Source organism: Bos taurus, chromosome 22 (genome assembly GCF_002263795.3).
Source record: "Bos taurus isolate L1 Dominette 01449 registration number 42190680 breed Hereford chromosome 22, ARS-UCD2.0, whole genome shotgun sequence".
NCBI lineage: Eukaryota > Metazoa > Chordata > Mammalia > Artiodactyla > Bovidae > Bos > Bos taurus.
The window spans coordinates 58801388-58823862 of NC_037349.1; the positions used below are offsets into that span (position 1 = coordinate 58801388).

Genomic DNA, 22475 nt, shown 5'->3' on the forward strand with positions numbered 1-22475 from the left:
CGACCCGTGGGCCTGTCGCCAGGGCTGATCTGGAGAGGAAATGTGAACCCGGAGTTTCCGGCAGGGCACCGCAGGTGGGAGAAGGAGCAGGGAAGGGCACGGCGGCCAACCTGGAGGGGCTGCGGGCCGAGGCGGCGGACCCCCAGCCCCCGCTCCCACAGCCCACGGCCAGGGGCCCCACCTCCAGGCAGCATTCCACGTCAGGCTGGCTCTTCCAGCCAGAAGGTTCTCGGGCTGACGTGACATCAGAGCTGCAAGGAGCCTGGGCACTTGCCTTGCCCTGGGCTTCCTGTCTGCTCCATGAAGGGGGCCTCAAGGCTCAGAGGACGACGATTGTCCCCAGGGAGTCAGCCCCAGCCTGGGTCAGAGCAAGACTCTCGACTCCCTGTGCAGTCTCAGAAATGATTATTCTTAGAACATTCTGTTTTAGTTGCATGTAGTCCATGCAGAAGAAGGAAATGGCAACCCACTCCAGTGTTCTTGCCTGGAGAATCCCAGGGACGGGGGAGCCTGGTGGGCTGCCGTCTATGGAGTTGCACAGAGTCAGACACGACTGAAGCAACTTAGCAGCAGCAGCAGCCCATGCAGAGGGGCTTCCCAGGTAGAGCCAGTGGTAAAGAACCCGCCTGCCAATGCAGGTGGATGTAAGAGACTCAGGCTCGATCCCTGGGTCAGAAAGATCCCCTGGAGGAGAGGGAAGCAACCCACTCCAGTATCCTTGCCTGGAGAATCCTGTGGACAGAGGAGCCTGGCGGGCTATGGTCCATAGGGTTGCACAGAGTCGGACACGACTAAAGTCACCACTAACGCAGCACACACGAGCAGAGAGCACAAAAGATATTTAAAAGGAACATTTCAGTGAAAAACCAGTTTCTTTCCCGCTCAGCCCCCAATGCCCCACGCTCTTTCCCAGGACACCGGTGTACCAGTGTCTGGAGCATCTTGGCCAGAGATAACATGTCCACACGGCAGCATGCACTCTGTACCCCCTTCTTATGAGAAACAGCCACACGTCACACCCTGTAGTGCTCCTTGCTTTTTCCACTTACAGAAAAGTCTGACACTTGGAGACTGTTCCTTGTCAGTCACGTACAGAAGGGCATCTGCTTTGACTGATGCGCAGGTTTCTGCCGCCAGGATGTATCGTGACAGTCGTCTGTCGAGCAACCCTTCACTGGTGCAGTCAGTTCAGTTCAGTCGCTCAGTCGTGTCCGACTCTTTGCGACCCCATGGACTGCAGCACCCTGTCCATCCCTGCCCATCACCAACTCCTGGAGCTTGCTCAGACTCGCAGCCATCTCATCGGTGAGGCCATCCAACCATGTCACCCTCTGTCGTCCCCCTTCCCTCCTACCTTCAACCTTTCCCAGCATCAGGGTCTTTCATTGGTGCACTTGTAGGTAATAAGATTCCAATGATTTGTATTCACTTTAAAGGCAGTTGCTTAATTTTTTAAAGGCATGTAAAGAAGATTTAATTAGCCCATGCGCCTGCACCTATGTGCAGATAATCCCTGGTGACTTTTTAAAAGTCAACTAACCCTCAGTTGTTGCTATCGTTTAGTTTCTCAGTCATGTCCAACTCTTTGCGACCCCATCAGCTGTAGCCCGGCAGCCTCCTCTGTCCATGGGATTTTCCAGGCATGAATACTAGAGTGGGTTGCCATTTCCTTCTCCAGAGGATCTTCCTGACCCAGGGATCAAACCTGCATCTCCTGCCTTGGCAGGCAGATTTTTTACCAGTGAGCCATCAGGGAAGCCCTCAGGATAAAGATATAAAATGAAAAGGAAAAGCTCCTCCCTCTCCCATTCCACACATCCTCCCAAAAGGCTGCCATCAATAACAGGTTGTTTGGGTGTGTGGGTATCCTTTCAGGAAGGAGAAGTAGGAAACGTCAGTACACATATGTGTCTAACCTTTCACAGTGTACACTAGAGGGACTGCAGCATGCAGCCTTCTGTCCCTTGCACTTCTCAGCAGAAATGCGTCCTGGAGCTCTTCCTGGGAAGTCAGCCTGTGGGTGCCGTCATGCCGGCTCCCTGTCCGCCAGGGCTGGACACCAGAGGTGTTTCTCCTCTCTGTTTGCTCACTCTGACAGCGTGCTGTGTGCAACTGCCCTTGTGTCTTTATGCCAGCCTGCTGGATGCCTTTCCAGGCCACCCTGCAAAAAAGCTTGCGCCATCTTGCGCCTCAGCCGCCAGTGCCGGGGTGCACTCATCTCCTCCCACCTGCCACAGCAAAAGCATCATCAAACTTGTTCTTTTTCGTTTTTTTGCCAGCCTGGTAGAAACACACGATGACAAACATGTTGTATTTCAGTTTGTATTTTTTTAATGTGCATTTAATTACAAGTGAAATTGAATGTCTTTCCATGAACTGCTTGTTTGTATCCTCTGCCCTCTTTTTTCTAATTGGTTAGTCATCTTTTTCCCATCTCTTTGAAAGAGCTCTTTATGTATTAGGGAAATTAACTTTCATTTCATTCTCCTCAATGAACTTCTGTCATCCGTTCTGCAGATATCCTTTTTCAGTGAACCCTTTCTCCTTTTTTGCTTTGCGGTATGTGTTATTCCATGTAGAAGTTCTCATTTTTATATAGCTAGATTGATCCGGATTTTCTGCCATGGCTCCTGGGAATACAAATATTTACACAGCACATCTTACACAACCTCTGACACATTATCACAGTTGATCCTCAGACCAGCCTTTGAAGGTGGGCAGGCTGGGGGGTTTTATCATCGGGTCTGTTTTGCAGATGCATTCAAAGGAGGCTTAGAAAGGTGGTCGCTGAACAGATTCTAAGACCCTAGTTCTTCCCAGGCCCCTCCCCTGACTCCCCGCCAGCCAGGTAACTCATTCCTGGCATTGACAACAAAAGGAGATAGCTTCTCTGTGAAAGCATTTTTAATGATTAAAATGACAAGAATCTTTTCTTCAAGATCTCTTTTTTTTAAAAAAAAGTTGCTGAAAGTATACAAATAGCTTTTAAAAACAAAACTTCCAGCAAAGACATGGGGTTTGGGGTGAGGGCTCATGCGATGCCCTGAAGCCCATCCCCCAGGGAGATCATCAGGGGTGAGGAGGACCCCCCAGGAGCTGGGCCGTTCCTGGCCCATCTCTGCCATCACCAGGGCCTTGTTTATTCCTGGAAGAGCTCAGGTGCTTATCTGTGCGCAAGACAAGAGACTGAGGTGGTCCCGCACCCCACCTAGCTGAGGCCCTGCACTTGGCGGGCTGTGTGAGTGTGGCCAGTACACTTACCTTCTCTGCGCCGCCCTTGGCTGTGAAACCCGGATCATAGTTTCCAGCTTAAGTAAATGAACAAAGTGTCCACCTCTCACCTCTGATCTGCCTATTCCTTCCAGCATCCACGGCCTACTCCCCACCTGGCCCCGGTATCCAGAGCCACAAGCTGTCAGGGGGCACGGTCAGGCTCCCCGCACCTTGCCCCAGAAGCCCAGAGAGGGAGGTGCCTTGCCCAAGGTCACACAGCCCGGGGTGGCAGGGCAGCCCAGCCGCCTGTCTCCTGACTCAACCACTCACGGGCCTTCTGCCCTCTGGACCACAGCAGCCCGGCCCCTGTCTCGCCGATTCCGGCCACCAGGGCGCGCGACCGGCCGCCCGGGCTCCCACGTGGTCCGGGGCTGCCCGCTGCCCACCAAAGGAAGCCCTCCTGAACCTGGGGTCAGGGCGCTCAGAACCGCCCTACACACCAGGCAGCGCGCCCTCTGGGCTGCTTGTTCCCGGGGTACAGCCCTCCTGGAGCGCCCTGCTCCTTGCAGTCCGCCTGCGCCACTCCGTCCCCACGGCCTGTCCGTCTCCGAGGCCGGGCCGCCCCCCGAGGCCCGCCCCCAGCAGTCGTGGGTGCCCAGGCCATGTTTGCTGTGGGGTAGGGGGCGCCGCCAGTAGGCCCGTACCCTCGTCCCCAAACCTGCCGGCCGGGTACAGAGCACCCCCCGCCCCCAGCACTCTGCGCGACCCTGCGCCCGTGGCTGACCCTCTGGGCCTCGGTCTTCTCACCCGAGAACTGGGCGGCTGCGGGGAGAGGGTTGGGCATGGCCGGCGGGGACCGCGGTCCTCCGTGGGAGGGGCCTGCGGCTGCGACTCCGGGGTGCTTATCTGGGGGGTCTCGGCGAGTCGGAGTGAAAGGCCGGGCCACCCGGCGCCCCCGCACCCCCGCCCCGCCGCGCCTGGGCTGTGCGAGACCCGCTCCCGGCCCGGCCCCGCCGACTCTAGCGGCCTCGACTGGCCGGGCTCGGGTGACGTCGGCGGCCGGGGCGGCACCCGGCCCCCGCCCCCCAACCGCTGCCGGGGAAACTGAGGCCGCGCACGCCAAGGTCACGGCGCGGAGGCCGGCCGGCCGGCGGCGCTCGGGCTGGGGCTCCGCGCTCCCGCCCGCGCTCCTGCGGCCGCGGGGACTGCGGGGACGGCAGGGACGGCGCGGCGGCGCGCGCTCGGAGGCTGCGGGCGGCCCCGCGAGGTAGGAGGCGGGCCGGCGGGGGGCGCGCGCGGCGGCGGGCGGGGCCGGGGGCCGGGGGCCGGGGGTCCGCGGGGGCCGAGTCTGCAGCAACGCGCGAGCGGCGCCCGGGAGTCGGGCGGGGGCCGGGGGCGGCAGTGCGGAGCCGGGCCCGGGGGGAGGACCGAGGCCGCAGGCGTGGGGCCGCAGCGGGCCCGGGCTGGCCGCCGGCCTGGCGGGGATGAGGCGGGGGCGCCGGGCTTTCGGAACCGGGCTCTGCGGTGTCGCTCCCGGGGGGCCATAGGCGGCGGAGCCTCCCGGCTCTGCGGATCGCTCCTCCGAAACCCCCGCGGAAGGCGCGATCTGGGGAGGGGGCTCAGGGCGTTCGTCCCCGCGTCTGCACCGCTGGGGGTCTCGCCTGGGCTGGGAAACGTGACCCCAGACCCGCAGGGTCGCGGGGTAGGGGGGAGATGTGGCCCCCTCCACGGCCTCCCTTCCCCACCCCCCCTCCTCTCTGCGCCGCCTCTCCGCGGAGAAACCCGGCCGCGGATCCAGGGTCCGGAGCCTGCGGGCGGGGAGGTTGAGGCATCTCAGGAATTCGTTGGGAACCAGATGGACGCTCCAGGGCTGGGCTGGAGGCGCTGGCCCCGCATTCAGCCCTGCCCCTGACCCTCTTGTGACCTTGGGCAGTCCCTCCCCTGACCACGTGGGCCAGACGCTGGTCCCTAGCCTTGGGGGTCCTTCAGGTCAGACCACCCAGCAGGCAAGGAGTCGGATTAAAGGACTGCTGGGGGCTGGAACAGCCACAGCCCAGATGGGGCAGGAGAGAGCAGGGTGTCTGGGAAGTGACCATGCGCTGTTGTGGGTATCAGGACACTCTGTCTCACCTGCCAGCCTAGGGGGGAGCCCTTGTGGACTAAGGGGCTCTGATTGCGGGTAAACCCCTCCTCTGCCCAGCTAGCTGGCCCTGTGAGGAGGCAGGGCTGGTTGGCAGAGATGTGATCAGGCTGTCCCCTTGTCCCCACAGTCACGGGGAAACACCCCCTGCCAAGTGTCTGCCAGGCAGTTGTCACTTTAAATCGATAAGCTCTCCACTGTCATAGCTGATCTGTTCCCGGAGCCAACAGAGCGGAAAGATGGCAGTGGGTGTCCCCTCCCCTGGGCCTGTCCAGGAGCTTCAGCCCCTGGGCGGGCGGTCTGCTTGCCTGGTCAGCTTTGTGTGCTCTACTCTGAGCATGAGCGTTGGGTGGGGGTGGGGCCATTGCTCCACACTTTGGGGAGCCCCTGCTCTGGCTCTGCGGTCAGTCCCCAGCGGACAGGGTGCAAACCCTGGGAGCCGGGCTCTCGACCAAGATGACCTCTGGTCACCCTCCGCTGCCCCCAGCTTTAGGCCTGGCTCGTCACTTGGGCTGGCCCGGCGGCCAAGCCTCTGCAGCCGTGAATGACCAGAGAGATGGTGTGCAGTGGGGTTTGAAACGAGGGAAGAGAAGTGGCCCCGGGACCCCCCGGAGGCCAGAAAGGACACGCTGGGAGGTGTCCAGGGTGCCACATCGCCACGGCCCAGCCCCTGAGCATCAGTGCTGCAGGGAGCTCGTGAGAGCCCGCCTCCGCTTAGAGCTGGGGAAACTGAGGCCAGAGAGGGGCAGGGACTTGCCCAAGGTCACACAGCACCCCCAGGACACCCAGCTCTCCAGCAGTCCGGCCATCCTCAGGGAGCTGCAGCCTGGGGGAGGCTCAGAGGACTCGGCGTCTCCCCCGGGAGGTCCCCGCAGTGGAGGGACGAGGACAGGGACTCTGGCTCCGCACAATTCACGAGCATTAAGTCATCTTGAGTCTCGTGACTGGAGTCGCCACCCTTCCCTGTGGTGCCTGCCCTTCCAGCCACTTCTCTGTCCACCCTACTCCTGCCGGCCCCACAATGACACCCATGATCTGAGTCAGGCCCCTGCCCCGTTGTGCAGACAGGGTGCCCAGGCCAAGGCAGCTCTGGGACCCCCGAGTCCTCAGCTGTCCTTCGACCCACGTTCTGACTCGGGGTGCCGAGTTCCCAAGCACCCCTGGAAGAGCACGGCCATCCTTTGTTCTTGCAGGGAGCTCCCGTCACGGGGGTGTGCAGGCTGCAGTGGGACACTAACTGGTCAGGGGAGGTTGACCAGATGTCTCATCACCCCACCCACCTTGTCCACCATGAACAGAGGGTTGGGACTGGGCTTGCTTACCCCTGTCAGGAGGTGTTTCTGATACGAAAGAAACAGCATGTGGTCAGGTCCCTGTAGAGGCTGGGGCTCCCACCTCCTACCGTTGCTCAGACCCGGTGTTCATGGCCACCATAAAGTGTAACTCAGACTCACATCTAGGGGCAGCATCTTCCAGTGCCCACGGCCTGCCCACTGGAGGCAGCCTTCGGCCCTCCCGTTTTGGTGCCTGCCGGGCCCACCCCACCGATGCCACCCAAAAACCTTTGCTGGCCTCCAGGCATCCATGTCACCTCAGGCGGAATCTGTGTCCTCCTCCCCTGGGGTCCCATCGTCCCTGAACTGGGGAGGGGTCAGTGTGCAGGGCCAGATGCGGGCCTGACCTCAGGACACCCACCGCCCCACCCCACCCCTGCCGCCTGGACTCCGCAGTGGAGTGCCACACAAGCGCCGGCTTAGAAAGGCAGGGTTCGGGCAGCCAAGTTCTCGGTGGCTTTTCAGAGCTGGGTGCGTGTGGCCTTCTGACCCAGCACAGTCGTGGCTCAAACCCAGCAAACGTCTTTCCAGCCTCGTCACGGGGTCTCGCTCGTTCCCATTTCATCTGGGAAGCCGCAGACCCGTCTGCTAACGTGTCTGAAGGCTCTGGAATCGTAAGATCAGAACAGGCCAGCAGCATGCACGGGAGATGCCGCCCCCTCTTGCCCACTGCAGGCTGGAGTCCCTTCTGTGACTCAGGCCCTCGCGCCCGGACAGCTGGGCAGTTTGCACACTCAGACGGCCTGGGGGAGGCGCTCAGAGGGGGCCTGACCCTGAGAATCCCCTCGGGCTCTGCAGACTGAGACAGAGAGGATCTCCATGGGACCCTGTCATTCCGGCTACGAGTTTGGGCCTGGGCCACTGCAATCCTGCTGGACGACAGAATCCCCAGACTGAATCCCCCGAGGGCAGGACAGTGGCCCAGGCACCTGCTGGTCCCCAGAGCCGGGGCCTACTGCAAATCTTTGTTGTGCTCAGCTGAGTTGGAGCCAAACAAGAAAAAAAGCAGTGAGTTCTCCTGGCTGGAGGTCTGCACGCTGAGGTGGTCCAGAAGAGTCCTGTGTCTTGGCTGAGACGCCCTGGAGGGCCATTTTAGCTCCAGGACTCCCAGAGCCAGTGACTTTAAAAAAAGAAAATTATCTAAGGACTTAGTGAAAGCTATCAGGATGGTTGTGTAGATTTGGAAAAGCGCTCAGCGCCAGGCTGTTCTAATAAAGACAGTCGCCCCGGGGTGTTATGGCGACACTTCATTATTCTGCTTCTCCAGATTCGGGACTAGGATCAGGTCTTGGACTTGGTCAAGGGGCCTAAGTGGAAGTGAAAGTGTTAGTCGCTCAGTCGTGTCCAACTCTTTACGACCGCATGGGCTGTAGCCCACCAGGCTCCTCTGTCCATGGGATTCTCCAGGCGAGAATACCAGAGTGGGTAGCCATTCCCTTCTCCAGGGGATCTTCCTGACCCAGGGGTTGAACCAAGGTCTCCCACACTCCAGGCAGATTCTTTACCATCTGAACCACCAGTGAAGTCAGTCCTAAAGGAAATGAGTCCTGAATATTCACTGGAAGGACAGATGCTACAGCTGAAGCTCCAGGACTTTGGCCACCTGATGTGAAGAGCTGACTTATTGGAAAAGACCCTGATGCTAGGAAAGACTGAAGGCAGGAGAAGGGGGTGACAGAGGATGCTATGGTTGGATGGCATCACCGACACGATGGACATGAGTCTGAGCAAACTCCGGGAGTTGGTGAAGGGCAGGGAGGCCTGGCGTGCTGCAGTCCGTGGGAGTCGGACACGACTGAGCGAGTGCACAACATCAGGGACCTAAGGACTAGCAGCGGGTTGCCATGCCCTTCTCCAGGGGATCTTCCCGACCCAGGGACTGAACCTGGGTCTCCCACGTTTCGGGCAGATACTTTACCATCCGAGCCATGAGGGAAGCCTGTGCACAGATCCCTCTGAGCCTCAGTCTCCTCCGCTTTAGAGTGGGAGTGATGGCAGGCCCCCTCCCCAGGCAGCTATGAAAGTAATTCTGGAAAGTATGTCAATGTCACGGGGCTAGCTTCCGTTTTCTCCTTTGAGGATATTGAAAAGCTACTGAGTATTTCTAAGGCCTCAAAGTCCCCATCAAAACGCCAGCTCCATTGATTTTCTCATTCAACACATATTTCTGGAGCACCTACACACCAAACGCCCTGCCTTCTGGGAGCTTTGATTGCAGAGTCAGGAGACCCACGACCTATGAGGGATCAAACCAAGAAGAGCGTTTCAGCTGCTGCTAAGGGCTAAGAGGAGTGCGTCTGCCCTGGTCAGTGTTAAAGGGGCTTCGCTGCGGAAGAGCCCTTCCAGAAGGGAGAGGACAGAAGCCCCCTTCACCCTTCCTTGGGCTCTGGGAGACGGACTCCAGTTCCGGCCCTGCGGGCTTCCCACTTGCTGTGCAAACTTGGGCAGGTTCCTTGCTGTCTCTGATCCTTGGCCCTGGTTTGAAATAGCAGATTAGACCCTCTCCAGCTCAGCTGCCCTGTGTGGCCGGGCTGCCTGTCTTGTCGGGGTGTCTGTCGTGCCTGGGGCGCTGCCGTCACAGTGGGGGTCCCTGCCTATCCCCTGTATCCCACACCACACAGGATCTCCATCTCAAACCGTCATGCGCAAAGATGGAAGGAAAGACAGGCCCAGGAGCAGCACCCCGGCCCAGAGACGCAGGGCAGCTGAAGCCCCCGCCCGACTCCTGAGGGCTCTGCCTGCAACCGTGGCCCCTCAGAGACCGCCCCACCCTGAGTTCTGTACTAACACCATCTTGCTCTCACTGTCTTCCCACCTATCTGAGCAACTCTGTACAACGTGCTGCTGCTGCTAAGTCACTTCAGTCGTGTCCGACTCTGTGTGACCCCATAGACGGCAGCCCACCAGGCTCCCCCGTCCCTGGGGTTCTCCAGGCAAGAACACTGGAGTGGGTTGCCATTTCCTTCTCCAATGCATGAAAGTGAAAAGTGAAAGTGAAATCGTTCAGTCGTGTCCGACTCTGCAACCCCACGGACCTCGGCCTACCAGGCTCCTCCATCCATGGGATTTTCCAGGCAAGAGTCCTGGAGTGGGGTGCCATTGCCTTCTCCACTGTACAACGTGGCCTTGTTTCTGTTCTGAGCTATCTGTGCATATGGCTTCCCAGGTGGCGCTAGAGGTCAAGAACCTGCCTGCCAACACAGGAGACGTCAGAGACCCAGGTTCAATCCCTGGGTCAAGAAGATCCCCTGGAGGAGGGCTCGCCACCCGCTCCAGTATTCTTCTTGAGAATCCCACAGACAGAGGAGCTGGTGGGCTACCGTCCACAGGGTCGCAAAGAGGGGGATGGGACTGAAGAGACGCAGCCTGCAGCACGGACGTGGATTTGGGCCGGAGATGTTTGCTCGGGCCTGGCTTCTTCTCAGAGTCACGGGGAGCTGTCACTCGGCCTCGTCACGGCTAGGTAGTACTCCACTGCACCGCCAGCCACACTTAATTTTCCGTCTGTGTCTTCAGTTCGGGGCTGTGTTCTTGAGCATGCCCACCTCCCAGTGCGTGTTCGGCCTCCTCTCTGCTATTTATCTTGAACCGGGCCAGGTGGTACGAGCTGCTCAGCATCGTCCCAGAGCCGACCGACCCTGTAGTCCTCCCCGCCCATCGCCCCCCGACCCCACCTGCAACCCCTGTTGTCAGTCTTGGCCATTTTTGCTCGCCTGGCCGCTGTGGAATGGCTCTACTCTGCATCTTCCTGGTTGCGGTGGGGCTGAGCCGTATTCATACGTTTATCGGCTGTTTGGTTCTCCTCGTTGATGGGACTGTTGAAGCCTCCTGCCTACCTTGGGCTGTCTTCTTGGTTTTTCTGTTGTTGTTGTGGATTTTGAGGATTCTTTAGGTATTCCCGATTCCAGTCCTTTGTCAGTTATACATGTTGTAAATGTCTTGCATTTTTTCAGTCTTCCTGGAGTCTTGGAATGAACGTTTCACTTTCAGAGGTCTTAATTTGAGTGATTTCACGTCATTTGTGTGAGTGTGTTTTAAGAATCCTTTCCTACCCTGCAGTCATGAATTCACCTTTTACGTTAGATCTGTAATTGGTGTTGGTAAATGGTGTGAGATCAGGGTTCCATTTCACACACATGCACACGTGTGCACACACAGGCACACATGCGTGCACACCCCGTTTCCCAGCCTGCCCAGCAGTTTGGTGACACAAGTCCCTTCACCTCCCTGCTCCAACCGTCCCCTCCTCCTGCATGCATACCTTTCCCAGCGGGCAGGAGCCAGGACCGCAGGCTGCGGTCCGGAGCCACGGCAGGGACAGCCCCCAGGCCGGGAGGACGGCCCTCCCCCGCTGCCTGCCCGCTCCTGCCGAACAGGTCTGCGGGCCGTCACGTGTCCGCTGGCGCTGAGTCGGGCTCTGGGGGATTAGGCCGGGGCTCAGGGCTTATGACCCACACCGGCCGCTGCACGGGCCCCGGGGAGAGTGGACGGAGCTCAGCTCTGGGGGCTGCAGAGGAGACCCCCGGGGGCCAGCGAGGCTGTGCTGAGGAGGCAGGAGGTCCCCAGCCCCGGCGCTGGAGCGAGGTGAGAGCGGGTGGGGCGGCCCGGCTGTGTCTCTCCCGCCCGGCTCCCGGAGCCTCTGCCTGGAGAACTAAACGTCCCCCCACCGCCGCCCCTACCCCCGCCAGACCTTTCCATCTGGGGGGGCCCAGAGCCAGGAGGTGGGGGCGGAAGCCCACAGAGAGACCTGCCAGGGTTCTGGCCGCTGTTCAGGCTCACCTGAACACACACACACACACAGACGCACACACACACACACACACACACAGACCCACACACACACACACAGACCCACACACACACACACACAGACCCACACACACACAGACACACACACACACAGACCCACACACATACACAGAGACACACACACAGACCCCCACACACACACAGACCCACACACACACATAGACCCACACACAGACACACACACACACAGACACACACACACACAGAGACACACACCTGCCCACTGGCTCCCATAAACACACACACAGACGCACACACACAGAGACCCACACACACACAGAGACACACACACACACAGAGACCCACACACAGACCCACCCACACACACACAGACCCACACACCTGCCCACTGGCTCCCATAAACACACACACACACACACACACACACACACACACACCTGCCCGCTGGCTCCCGAGGAGCTCTGCATCCTCTGCAGTGATGAGGGCTGCCCTCTGGACGGGGAGGTCACTGCTGCCCCTCAGTCCGCCCTCCAGATCCCAGTGCCTTTCCCCTGGCAATGGCCAGGACCCTCCCCTTGGGTGACCTTTACTCCTGTCCCGCAAGGTTGGGGGATTCGCCCATTTAACAGATGAGGAGACCGAGGCTCGGCGAGGGGCTGTGGTCCAGCTGGGGCCGGGCTGGGAGGCGGCTCCCAGCACCTCGGCAGCCTGCCTACGTGAGCCCAGAGAAGACTCTGCCCACGGCCTGCTGGAAGACACAGCCCCAGGGCCTCTGGCAGCTCTGGGTGCCTGGGAGCGGGGCGCTGGCCTGGGGGCAGTGCTGACCTGGGCTGTCCCTCGCTGGTGCCTGGGTGGGGTGACAGTACGAGGCCCCACCCCTCCAGGTCGCTCTGAAGTGCGCTGTGTGTGAAAGGGCCTCCACACGCGGCTGCTCCCAGCAGGCCCTGCGGACTTAGCATTCGTTCGCACAGGGAAGGTCAGTACCTGAGTTCACTGCGTCCTCTGAAGTCCTGGGCTTCCGTCCCCTTCTTTTCGTCCTGGGCTTTATCTACGCGTTTATTCCTCTGTGTTTCCTGTTTGCTTAGGAAACACAAGCACACGGTCTGATCACTCGGCCTTCTGAGAGTGTATGATGCGGCGACATGCGCCCCCGCCGCGCCCCAGAGCAAACCCGGGCGTTGGAGGCGTGATGGTCAGCGGGGCTCCTGTGTGTGCTTGTCCACCGCCGTGTTTTAAAGGGAACACCGGCCCGGGCTCTGCCCCGTCCTGTGACTGCCCTCTGGGCCTTTAAATCCACCCACTTGGTTAGAGAGCCCGGGACGGCCTCCCCACAGAAGCCGCGCGTATTTGTGGGTGCTGGCACCAGTTCCTCCTCGTCAGCAGGCCTTGAGGGAGGCTGCAGCCTGGCACGGGGCAAACAGGGGGACTGTTGAGCCACAAAGAACGGTCCCTCTGTGCCCTGAGAAGGCCCCGGTCGGGGCCCAGCTCCCCCTCCGGCCCACCCCGGCGGCGCTGGGTCTGGAGCCCGGGTGGAGCCTGGGGAGCTGGCCGAGGCCCCGCCAGTGGCCAGCTGTCCACCGGGCGACCTTGAGCCTCCTCTGGCCTCCTGACTCCGTGCAGAAGTCCAGGGCGCGGGGTGGCCCCAGTGAGAGGACCGAGGGGCTGTCTCCTCAGGAACCCCAACACGCCACCCCTCACCCATCCCGGCTGAGCAGAAACCCATGATGTGGGCCAGAGTTTCCATTCTGCCTCTTACAGTTTGACTGGGCTCCGGAGGCAGCCCAAGCCCCACTGCTGCGTTCCCTGTGGGCCTTGTGACTCCTGGACCTGCCGGTGTCTTATCTCTGCCGTGGAAATCTCCCAGAGGGCAGTGGGCATGGGCTTTATCTCTCCCAACCTCAGAAAGAAAGGCAGCGGGCAGCACCGCGTGGCAGCATACCCCGTGTGTGACTACACGCCCTCGTCAAAAGGGCTCCCTGCCCCCTTGAAGGAAGAGCGGGACCCACCGCTGCTGTCGGGGGTGGCGGGGCCTAGGGTCACGGTCGCCCAGTGGGGCCGATGTCGGGGGTGGCGGGGCCTGGGGTCACAGTCGCCCAGCGGGGCCAAGCTTCAGGCGCTGCCAGTGTGCAGAGGCTCAGGTTGTGCCCTGTGGAGGAGCAGCTGGCAAAGCACTGCTGCCAGGCTGCAAGCTGGTGAGACACTGTGTCCACCACAAGAGGGAGCCGTTTCTGAATTCATGCACAGACCCGGCAGCTCACTGGCAGAGAGGTACCTGGTGAGGTGTCTCCTCTCCTCTGAGACGGGCTTCCTCCGCTCAGTTCTCTAGAATCTCCCTCCAGGACTCTGCTGGTAACCGGGGCAGAGGCACCTCCAAACACCCTCCTGCATCGGTGGGAGCAGCTTGAGTAGACCCAGCCCAGAGAATCTTGAGAGGGAACGCGGCCCTGGCTCAGGGCAGACCTGGGTCCGCGTCTCAGCTCCGGCCGCTCCTGGGCAGAGCTCCTCAGCCAAGCCCTCCACTCGAGCACCTATTACTATCACCCGGCGATGCAGTGGTAAAGAATCCAACTGCCAAGCAGGAAACATGGGTTCAATCCCTGGTCCGGGAAGATCCTCTGGAGGAGGAAACGGCAACCCACTTCAGTGTTCTTGTCTGGGAAATCCCCATGGACAGAGGAGCCTGGCAGGCTACAGTCCACGGGGTCACAAAGAGTCAGACACAACCGAGCCACGAACAACCACAACAATATGCCCCTGAAGCTCAAGTATGAAGGACCCTCACGTCTGCGCCTGGCCCCTGAGCAGGACCTCTTTATCTGTGAAGGCACATTGACTCGAGGACACAGACTCACGTGAACTAGACGTACTATCTCATCCACAAGGTTTTCTCCAGCACCTAGTACCTGCCAGGCTGGAAATACACAGTGAGACCCACAGACATGACTTTTATCCTTTTGGAGCTGAGTCATGAAGGTGGAGTCGGGAATACGTAGCTGAAAGAGAGCACCAGGCAGAGGGGACGGGGTGTGCAAAGGCCCAGGGGCAGGAGCCAGCTCACTGGGTGTGAGGCTGGAGCCAAGTGGGAGGGTGTGTGTGCTAATCACTTCAGTTGTGTCTAACTCTTTGCAACCCCATGAACTACACCGCTCCAGGCTCCTCTGCCCATGGGATTCTCCAGGCAAGAATACTCAGGTGGGCTGCCGTGCCCCGCTCCAGGGGATCTTCCCGACCCAGGGATCGAACCCGCATCTCTCACGCCTCCTGCATTCGCAGGCGGGTTCTTTACCACTAGCGCCACCCGGGGTGGGTGAGTGGGAGGGGCGAGGCGGGCAGAGGCCGAAACCGCAAGGGTTTATGGGCATGGGAAGAGTCCGGTGCCAATCTCTCTCTCTCGCTCTCGCTAAAGATGTTTATTTATCTGTGTAGCTGCACTGGGTCTTAGTCACGGCGGGCAGGACCTTCGATCTTCACTGTTGCATGTGGGGTCCTTCGTTGTGGCGTGTGGGGTCTAGCTCCCTGACCAGGGGATTGAACCCGGCCCCTGCATTGGGAACACGGAGTCCTAACCACCGGGCCACCAGGCAAGTCCCTGGTGCTTATTTCTTAAGCAGCGAGGAGCCAGGGTTTCAGCCTCCTTAGATCAGTGACTCAGATTGAAACGTCAGTGACGTTGTGTTTGAGTCCTGGCTCTGCTTCCTGACCCAGCCGCCCCCCTGCTGTGTGACGGTGGGGGAGGTTGTGTTCGGTGGTGCAGAAAGGAGGAGATCTGAAGGGGAAGCTTAACGGGGTGCCCAGAGGTTGTGCAGTCCGCTTGGGGCTGGAGGGCCAGACTGCAGTTCTCCAGCGGGACGGCAGGGGGCGCGGGCCCCTCGGCGGTGGCGGGTGGGCTGCCCGGTCCGCTTGGGGCTGGAGGCCAGACTGCAGTTCTCCAGGGGGACGGCAGGGGGCGCGGGCCCTTCGGCCGTGGCGGGTGGGCTGGCCCCGCGGGGCCCCGCGCGGGACTGGTGGGGTCGGGGCGGCACTGGTCAGGCCAGGGTGGGGCCACGCCCCCCTCCGCCCTCCCGAGCACCCCAAGTGGCGCCCGGCCCGTCGGTTCAGGGGCTCCCGCCCGCAGTTGCCGGCTCTCCGTCTTTCATCCCTCCGGGACCATCCATCAGCTGTGACCTGAGCTGACGTTTTAAGCCGATCTAAATTTGCCACCCAGCCCGACCAGGGGACAGCTGGGCGAAACCAGCGCCTGCAGGAGAGCGCTGGGATCCAGACCTCCACTCCGCCGCCTCGGCCAGTGTGGTGCGGATGACGAGACGCCCCCTCGCAGGCGGGCGGGCGGGCGGGCGGGCACCGGCACACTGTGAGTGCCCAGGGACGGTTGGTCCAGCCAGGCCGGGGCCCCCAGGAGGCCTGCAGGGCCTGGCAGTGCTTCCCCAGGGTCCCCGCACCTGGCAATGGGCTGGAAGCACAGGGGAGCCGATGTGCGTTCAGTGAAGACGTGTCCTTCCGACCAGGGGATGCGTTCCAGAGCGGGATCGCTCACACTTGGGCCATCACTGTCCGTGCTTGGGTGCCCACGAGCAGGGCCGAGCCCCAGGACAGGCCCCCCGGGAGTCCCCAGGACCGGGCACCGCGGGAGGGGAAGGAGGAGTCCTGGGAGAGGTCCCCGCGCTGCGCTCCGTGTGGTCACCCTTCACCAGGGTGATAATTACTGCAGACGTGCCTGAAAGGGAACAAATTGCTGTGCGCTTGTAATTACAAATTGCGTTTCTGACACTCCAGGGGTTTCCAAACCTTGATATCTGTGTTGTTTACATATACATTACAGTCATTTATGGAAAACACCAGCGAGGCCAGAGCTGTCTGTGGGTCGTGCTTCCTAAGAGATGCTCAGGGTGGCTGTGCTCTGGGAGTCCCCCGGGGGACCCGGGCTGAGCCTCGAGCTCTACTGCTCTGTCGTGGGCTCCGGTTCTCTCTGCAGCCCAAGACTTTTCACACGTGGACCCCCGGGCTGGAATCCCGGCTCTGCGCCGACCAGCTCAGGGGCCACCAGCCACAAAGCCCTCCGTGTCCCGGTTTCCTTACCGGGACTAAGTAACTGGGACTCGATAACTGGCTCAGAGACCACGGCATCCGGCGGCAGGCCCTCAGCCTCCGTGCCCAAGGCGCTCCCTGGGGCTGTCCCTCTGTTCAGGATGCAGGGAGACCCACATCCCGAGGAGGGGACGCGGGCCCTGGAACCCCGCCTCCCGTCCCCCTGGCAACCAGGCAGCCCTCCCCCACCTGAGGGGCCATGACCTCCTCTCGGTGTTATGTCTTGCTGCAGAGTATATTCTCAGATCCCTGGGTTTCTGTTAGTGTGAGATGCAGGCCACAGGTGGGCATGGGACGATTCCAGGTGAGCCACGGATGCTACATTCAGTGACGTGGAACTGTCAGATGTACCCTGCCCCAGGAGAAAGCTGTTCCCCTCCAGGCTGTTTCAGCCCCTCCGATTAGATTACAGATTACACATTACACTGACTGTCTCTTTCACGGCTCTTTATCACTCCAAAAACGCTTAACTATAGGTCCTTATTTTGTAGGAAGTAATATATTTTATAGAAACAAGTATATAAAAGAGACTGCAAGACAGACAGTGAGTGCCCCCCGCCCCAGCCCCCAGAGGTAGTCATCACCCAGAGATATGTCCGTCAGAGTGCGTGTGTGTCTCTGTGTGTGTGTCTCTGTGTGTGTGTGTGTGTGTTTACCCCTTCCTTGTGATGTATCTTGTATCTCCTTCCATATCAGAATACAGCAAGCATCCTTCTGTTTTATAGCTGCCGTCTGTAACATGGATTTTCTATACTTTTAATCTCTGTTTTAAACAAAGAGCAAGCCTCAAGCACCGGCCTTCTGCTGATAACAAGCTCTGCGCGGGGTTTTGTAACAGTGTTCGGTTGGGGTGATTTATGACAAAATTCAATATATGCTGGGCACGAATGACTTTTCACTGATGGAGCAGATATAATGTGTGCTGATATACAGAATACTATTAAGTAATTGGCACACAGGTGCTGTGTGGTTGCTTGGAAAACTAACCTGAGGATAAATCCAGGCCACTTCTGCCAGCTCCCCCGGCCCTCCAACACCCTCCTATAAAATGAAGCCCCTGCCCTGTCCTCCAGCCTCATTCCTCACAGCTCACCCATCCCCATACTTCACGCCCCTGTATAGGCGGTTCCTGTACCCAGAGTGCCCTGCAGTGAGTTCCCATTTGTGCCGCAGATCCCAGTCCAGGCTTCACTTGCTCCAGGAAGCCCTCCCTGATGGCCGTCCCTCTGCCCACAGTTGTTCCTGCCCCTGTGCCAGGTCAATCGCATGATTGCACTGATCACCCACCTTAGTTCCCTGGAGCAGCGCAGGGATCCTCGACTCCTGCAGACATCAGAATCACTGCAGGGTGAGATTGAGCATCGCTCGGAATTCCCCCCAGGACTGCAGCTGCTGCTGGGGCCACACTCTTGAGTCTCTCCCTGGTGGAGGCAAGTCGCGGGCGGAGCGTCAGCGCCCCTGTTCTCAGCTCAGTGCCGTCATTAGCAGGCTGTGCGTCTTTGCAGAAATTACTTACCTTCTCTGGGCTTTGGGGCCTCCGTGAGAAACTGAGATGTGAGCCCGCCTTGTCGGGCGAGTATCGAGATCGTGTGAACATGTGTGTGGAAACTGGGCTGGCACCAGCCAGTGTGGGCTGCTTCCTTCCAGCCCCCAGCCACCCAACTTCCCGAGGGCAGGGCCCGCGTCTGCTGTGTCTCGGACCCTCTGCGGCGCCCGGCCTGTGCCTGGCGGGCGCTCACTGACCACTCCGCATCTGTTATGTCTTGGACCCTCTGTGGCGCCCAGCCTATGCCTGGCGGGTACTCACTGACCACATTCAGGAAGGCACCTGTGCCCAGTTATCCGTTTATTCAACTAGTGAGTCAGACATCGCACCTGCCCTATGCCTGCTGACTCCGAGTCCGTGGAGCTGGGTCAAGCTGGATGAAGTCTTCCTCCCGCTGGGACCAGTGAAAGTGCAAGTCGCTCAGTCGTGTCCAGCTCTTTGTGACCCCACGGACTATACAGTCCATGGGATTCTCCAGGCCAGGATACTGCAGTGGGTAGCCGTTCCCTTCTCCAGGCTTCCCAACCCAGGGATCGAACTCAGGTCTTCCGCATTGCAGGCAGATTCTTTACCAGCTGAGCCACAGGGGAAGCCCAAGGACCAGGGAAGGGGTTGGTTAAATCAATAACATAAAGCAGATCGCAGCGGGGAATGTTTAACCCACTTAAGAGAAGCTGTCGTTTTAGGAGCACTTACTGGCGTCCGCTTGCAAACCAGGCAGCGGAGCGCTTGCTGTTGTAACAAATGAACGCATCTATTCATTAAAGCAGAGGGCCGCTGGGGCTCGCTTGGCTGGCCCTTGGTGGCCGAGTGGATGCAACGGATAGGAATCCGTGCTGCCAGCAGGGATGGCCACGCGGGGCAAGGCCTTGCCACCCCCTCTACCCTCCTGGTGCAGGTGGCCCCCAGTGAAGCGCAGCTGCTGGGAAAGAAACCCACATACGTCAGGGACGGTGGTTTGCTTTGCCCCCGGGGGTTCCTCTTTTTAGAGACGCTTTAGCTCACAGGTTCCTTAAGTTATGAGAATCACCCTGGTTATGAGAATCAGTTTTTCTGAAGATCAGTTTCACGTGAAAAGGGGCGTTGGCTTAGATCAAATGGGACCAGATTGGCCTCGTGCTGGCCCTGAACCAGAGTGAACCCAGTTCAACACGATCCTTCAGCTCATCACAGATCTCCTGAGCACCTACTGTCCACCACCCCAGGATGCTGGGGACACCCTGGTGATGGAGGAGGGACAGTAAACCAGGGAGCAAGTAACTGAGCCAGATAACCAGGCGGAGGTGAACTTTAAGGGGGATTAGACCAGATGGAGGGGCTTCCCCAGTGGCTCAGATAAAAATCCTCCTGCAATGCAGAACTCACAGGTGCCGGGGGTTCGATCCCTGGGTCGGGAAGATCCCCTGGAGGAGGGCATGGCAACCCACTCCAATAGTCTTGCCTGGAGTATCCCACAGACAGAGGAGCCTGGTGAGCTACAGTCTAGAGTGTTATAAAGAGTTGGACACGACTGAAGTGACTTAGCACGCACGCACGCAGACAGGATGGGGAGAATGAGGCTGTGCTTTATCTGGGGGCGGCCTGGGCTGTTCTCAGGCAGAGTGGGCTCAGGCCAGTCCTGGACAGACCGGAGCGTTTCCTAGAGCTTGTCCCCAGGGGAGGGACTCGGTGCAAATGCTGTGGGTCACACCCCCCACTCCCGAGGATCTGGCGTCCTTGCGCCACCAGCCAGGAGGAGAGGGCTGAGCGTGACGGGCTGCGGTGGGGGTGCCGGTGATCATGTCCTGGGGCTGGCGGGGCACCTGGCGGGGAGAGGGTGGCGAGCAGTGTCCTTCTGGTGCTGACGGGGCTCAGGGAAGAGGCCGTCACTGGTGAAAGCAGTTCAACTTCTTGCTTCTAATTTTCTTCCTGACATTGTCAGGCCCCTTGAATCTGCAAGAAATCCAGCCAATGGCCATTTCCCACCCACTTGTACAGACTCCTGACTCAAGTGGCTGCAGCACTTGGTAGCCATAGGCCTTTTGCCACGGACCCTGTCTCCAGGACTTCAGGATAAGCAGTCCGTATCGCCTGGCTGGACTCAGCAGAGGGACAGGGAGAGGGTGTGCCCCCAGGAGCAGCCAGCCTGGGGAGGGATGCAGTGAGCGTGTTCTTATCTGTGGCCACCACTCCCATCTTCCTTTACTTCTGCAACAAACCGACATCTGCTGTGCCAGGGGGGTGGTGGGGGAGGCAAGTGCTCCAGAGACCCAGGCTCGGAGGGCTTCTTGGAGGAAGTGATCGTTGCTGGCTGTTTGGTCCACTTCATCAGTCACCGAGCACCACTGGGCATCACGCAGTTGCTCCGTGGAGCGGGGTTTCCTCTTCCTTGCCCCTGGGTCCCACCATGTGGTTCTGATGTCCGCAGCCCTCCTCGAGGAGCTCTCCCAGGCCCTTACGGGGCCATTCATCCATTTATCACCTGTTGGCATCATAACAACTGCATCCAACGTTTACTGTTCATTTAAGTGCTCCTTATACCTCCAGCCATGACGGTTCCCTCCGTCTGGGGCGTCCTTTGCCCGAGCACTGGGAAGGAGGCGCTAAGGAAAAGATGCCCAGTTCGTGGCTGCAGCCCGCACTGACCTGGGGACTCAGGTTCCTCATCTGAACAGTGGGCAGCAGCACCAGGTCACCATGGCCCCTTCTGGCTCTCAGGTTCTAGGGTGTGCTCACATTAAGGCCGGTTTCATCTCACTGTCGTGGTCTGGTCTTGGCCAACCCAAGTCCCAGTGAGCTTTTTGTGGTTGGACTTAAAATTCCTCTGGCATGGCGACAGGTGTCTGAGACCAGGCCAGTTATGTGCAGCAATGGCCACATCTGAGCCCCATCGCCGGGAAAATGATGGAGAGCCGCTTGAGGCCTGCGACCATAATAGTCTCTTTCAACTTTGTTGTGACGCAAAAGTATCCATATATAGTGCAGAATTGAGTGAGTGTGACTGTGTTCCAATAAAACTTTATTTAAAACAGCAGACAGGGGGCAAGACTTGCCTCCCAGGCCTAAATTTGCCTCTGACTTATTCAGCTGAGCACCTCGGTGTTCCAGGCCCATAGTAGGCACAGGGAATGCTATAGAGAAGGACGCAGGCCCAGCTCTGCCCGGCAAGGACAGCACAGCTCTTGGCTGTGATGGGAGAGCAGGGACAGGGGAATGGGACAGCGTGAAAGGGGAGTTTCTGACTTTGATGGCGGGCAAGTCTGGGTGAGTTTCTGGGGGACGTCGCATCAAAAGCTGAAATCCAAATCCTAGCTGTGAGCCAGCACCATGGAGGGTGTTGCTGGAAGGCTGACGAGGGCTGGAGATTGGAGCCAGACAAGACGATGCAGGAGGAGGTCTGTGGGAGAGGGACTGCGTGGTCAGCCTTTGGGGGCGTAGGTGCCACAGGTCTGGAGAGCAGGAAGGCTGTGGAAGGTGGGGAAGGGGGGACTGTCACAAGTCCAGGGAAGGGGTGAGGTCAAGTTGTGGGTGGGCGTGTGACATGGGCCAAGGCAAGTAGATCAGGACTGAAGCCTAGGACAATACAGTGAAATGAAACAGTTTCATTCCTTTGTTGCCTTGTAGGCGGGCTCCTACTCACCCCTCAAGGCCCCAGCCTAAATGTCCCTTCATCTTTGGAGCCTCTTGTCGGGCAGAGTGACAAGCTACTTTCTCCAGACTATCATAACATCATACACAGGGCAGTGTCTCCCCAACTGCGCCTCAAAGCGCAGGAATGGAGTGAGCACTAACGTGTGTTTGCTAAATTAAATGAAAGGGCAAGGAGAATTAATTAGCCAGGGGAGAGGTGGGTGATGAGCCTCCCTTTACACTTGAGGAAACAGAGGCTCAGAAGCCTAAACACTTTGCCCAGACGGCTCGTGTAAGATTTCTTGCCCAGTCTGGTCATTTCCACTCCGCAGAAAAACTGGCTTTCTCCACCTCTCCAGGCTGGAACTTCTCTCACTCGCCTCACGATTCCTTGAATTATTCATCTGTGAGGCAGTTGACAGCAGAAGCAAAAGGCACACTCTGCAGGAAGAGAAAACAAGAGGATGAAGAAGCGGCTGGTTTCCCGGGACTCCATCCTTTGTAGTCCAAACGCTAACAGGGAAATTCAATGCCCTTTCCCCAAATCCGAGACGGAACTCTGTCGCCAAGACTGTCCTGGCGGGCGGCGAGGCCCTGGGCCTGGAGAAGCGCCTGGAATCCTTGGAGAATCCGGGTTGTGAGCCGTGTGTGGAGAGCTCCACAGCTGAGGGGAGCTCTCTTGGCCCCATTTATTACAGCCTATTTTTAGAGGGCAGGCCAGGCTGGAGTGGGAGTTCTCCACCCACCTCCCTAACTGGACTATTTCAACCCTGCCAAC

At 59.2% G+C, this 22475-nt stretch overlaps 1 protein-coding gene across 8 annotated transcripts in view; it reads left to right on the forward strand.

Annotated features, from left to right (window-relative positions):
* Positions 1 to 22475, forward strand: part of IQSEC1 (IQ motif and Sec7 domain ArfGEF 1) — a 211252-nt gene that overhangs the window by 133870 nt on the left and 54907 nt on the right. Inside the window, exon 1 of one of the 8 annotated variants that reach the window (XM_059879677.1) lies at positions 4393 to 4480. The exons of 4 other annotated variants lie outside the window; for them this stretch is intronic. The gene's annotated coding sequence lies outside the window, so the exon portion shown is untranslated. Of the gene's footprint in view, positions 1 to 4392; positions 4481 to 22475 lie in introns of those variants that run through there. 3 more of the 8 variants (XM_059879679.1, XM_059879680.1, XM_024982734.2) reach the window with 3 other exon arrangements.